The sequence below is a fragment of the Prosopis cineraria genome, unplaced genomic scaffold, assembly GCF_029017545.1.
Source record: "Prosopis cineraria cultivar Desert tree isolate PC_DT_omini unplaced genomic scaffold, ASM2901754v1 PC127, whole genome shotgun sequence".
Lineage (NCBI taxonomy): Eukaryota > Viridiplantae > Streptophyta > Magnoliopsida > Fabales > Fabaceae > Prosopis > Prosopis cineraria.
Genome location: NW_026555454.1, coordinates 46,743 through 49,916, shown reverse-complemented (window position 1 = coordinate 49,916; position 3,174 = coordinate 46,743). Strand labels below are relative to the sequence as shown.

Sequence of the window (3,174 nt, the reverse complement as noted above, 5' to 3'; positions counted from 1 at the left end):
AAATGATATGGGATTTTAGTCTAAACCAAAAAAACCGGTGACATTGGACTCCAACAAATATTAAACACCCAAAGTACAAAACTTAATGCATTCTTTTTTATTTTTTATTTTTTCCTTTTGAATGTGGTTATTTTTTTCTTATATCTTGAAATTTTTAATGTGACACATCTTTTTAATCTTTACATTTTCTATTATTTACCTGTATTTTTATTTAAATTTAATCATTTTAATTTAACTTAAAACATGCTTTTAAAAAGTGTCTGCATTTAACATTTTAAGATAGAAGTGCATTTGAAATGCGGCCCAATGTGGATTTTAAGAACATGACAAGTCTTGTCGAGTTATTTTTCAATCAATCACATTTGTATTCAAAAGGCCATTTCAGATTTCCCTCATCAGTACTGCCAGCGAAAAGGAATTGAAAAGACAAACAAGAAGAAGATGAGAGCATACGAAAAGCTTGAATCTGAAACCCCTCATGTGCTGATATTTCCATTACCGTGGCAAGGACATGTTAACACATGCTCCCTCTGGCGGAGCTTCTCGCACTTTCCGACCTCCACGTCACCTTTCTCACCACCAGCCGCTTCACTCGTTTCGCCGACCACATCAGAGCTCGTCATCCCACTCTTGGCTTCGAGATCTTCGGTGACGGCGTTATCGATCCCCCGCTATTGGGAGGCAACTTGGAGGAATTCTTCAATGGCGTCAAGTTTCATAGCAAGCTCAAGTTGAGGGAGCTCTGCTCGGAGTATGCTGGAAAACCCAGGGTCACCTGCATTATAGCGGACACCTTGGTCGGCGACACCGCCTCCGACCTTGGAGAGGAGCTTGGAATACCTATAATTCATTTTCGTACCGCCAGTGCCTGCAATTTGTGGCCATATTTTTGTGTTCCTACGCTCCTTCAGTGCAACGAACTTCCAATTAGAGGTATATACACACTTCATGCATGACATAAACTGGGAAGTAAACTGAAAAATAAGAAGAATTATGTTTCCATCTGTTCTTAGAATGAAATGGACAAGCTAGTGTATCTAGAATAGAATAAATTTGGTTGAACATGCATGTATCTTATTGTAATTTCCGTCTGAAGGGGAAGAAGACATGGATCGCATGATAACAGCAATCCCAGGTATGCAAAACTTGGTTCGTTGTCGAGATCTTCCGACTTCTTTTCGAGGAAACGTTGGTGGTTATTTTCTTCTAGACAATATGATGTTCCTGGCCCACCAATCGCTTCGCGGGCAAGCTCTGATTTTTAACACATTCGAAGACTTGGAAGGTCCTGTTCTCTCCGAATTACGCCAGTGCTTTCCCAAACTCTACACCCTCGGTCCTCTCCACGAACACCTCAGCTCGAGATCCAAAACGGTGACGTCGGAGGAACCGCCTCCTCCCTCCTCAAATAGTCTCTATGAAATAGAGCGAAACTGCATAAGGTGGCTCGATGCTCAGCCCCCGAAGTCGGTGATGTATGTGAGTTTTGGTAGCATAATTGTTTTGGAGAGGGATCAGCTCATGGAGATATGGCACGGTCTGGTGAATAGCAAGAAGCAGTTCTTGTGGGTGATCCGACCGACATGGTGGCTGAAAAAGATCGAGAGGATCTGCCAATGGAGTTAGGGGAAGGAACGAAGGAGGGGGGTATAGTGAGATGGGCCCCACAAAAGGAGGTGCTGGAACACGTGGCGGTTGGCAGCTTCATGACACATGGTGGATGGAACTCGACGTTGGAGAGTGTGGTGGCTGGAGTTCCGATGATATGCTAGCCTTTCTTCGGTTACCAGCTGATAAACAGTAGGTATGTGAGTGAGGTGTGGAAGATAGGGTTAGATATGAAGAAGGAGGTGTGTGATCGGAAGGTAGTGGAGAACATGGTGAATGATCTCATGGTTGGGAGGAGGCAAGAGTTTCAGAAACAGCACATGCTTTGGCAACTTTGGCCAAGAACAGTGTTCGGCGAGGAGGATCCTCGTACTCCAATTTCGATCGTTTTATTGAGTATCTGAGGTCAATTTGTTGAGGAAAATTAATCTCTTTTTTTATCCTACATTTGTAGAAGTCGCGTGTAAGGCTGTTAGCTCATTCTTGCATTGACAATCTTCATTTCTTGTATCGCGGGTTTAATCGTTGGTATTCTCTTTATTATTGTTAAATTTACGTCGCTCTTTCAAGCGCAAGAGCGATGCAATCTCGTATTGGCAAAAGTAATGCTGATTAAAAAGATAAAAATACTTACAAAATAATAAATAAGAAACATTCAGTATTTTAAAGTGAGAAAAAAAAAATAAAAATATTCATAATATATATAAATGGGTGTAAAAATGATCAAATTATTAACTTTAGCCTAATATCGTTAATTTGACTGTTAAATACTGATTGTGCATGTCACGTATTAATTTTTATTAATGTGGACTAATAAAGACATAAAAATACACACAAAGCTATCAGCCTAAAGCAAAAATATCCATAATGTATTATCAAAATTGGTGCAAAAATGATCAATCCATCAAATCCCTGAAATGTTAATCGTTTAGCTGACACCTGAGCAAAGTTAATCATTTTTTCATTGATATGGATAAAAAATATTCTTAGACGAAATTCTCTAAAAGTTAATCAGTCGTTGTATGAGTATCATGTGAGAAAATATCATTTTGATCAAATATGAAATTAAATTGCTTATTTCTTTGTAACAATGGCGAAAACTATTTGAAAATTTTGAACTTATCATAAATAAAATTATTTAATGTTGTGACAATATTTTTAAGATAAGGCGGCGTAAGAGGTGTGCTCAGTATCGATCTTCAATTATGAACAATATATCTCACTATGTTGAATCTCAGGTTTTGCATATAAGAAAAATGAGTAAAATGGAAGAAGGAAGGGGGCAAGATATGTGACGATGAAAAGAAGTCATGTACCATGGATTTTATGAATTAGTCACTACTACACCTACTAAAATAACATTATAAATACTCATATGATAATCGATCAACATTCATAAAAATTCGTTTGCAAATATTTTTTATCTAGATCAACAAAAAATATTCAACATCTACTTAGGAGTCAGTGTTAAACGGTCAATGTTTAATAGATTTGATGGATTGATCATTTTTGCACCACTTTTAGTAACGTTATGAGTATTTTTTCTCGTAGCTGACTATTTTGTAG

General features: G+C 38.0%; 1 pseudogene; it reads left to right on the top strand.

Annotated features, from left to right (window-relative positions):
- The first annotated feature begins 521 nt into the window (after positions 1–521).
- LOC129295503 (7-deoxyloganetic acid glucosyltransferase-like) lies at positions 522–2,026 on the top strand (annotated as a pseudogene).
- The last annotated feature ends 1,148 nt before the right edge of the window (positions 2,027–3,174 follow it).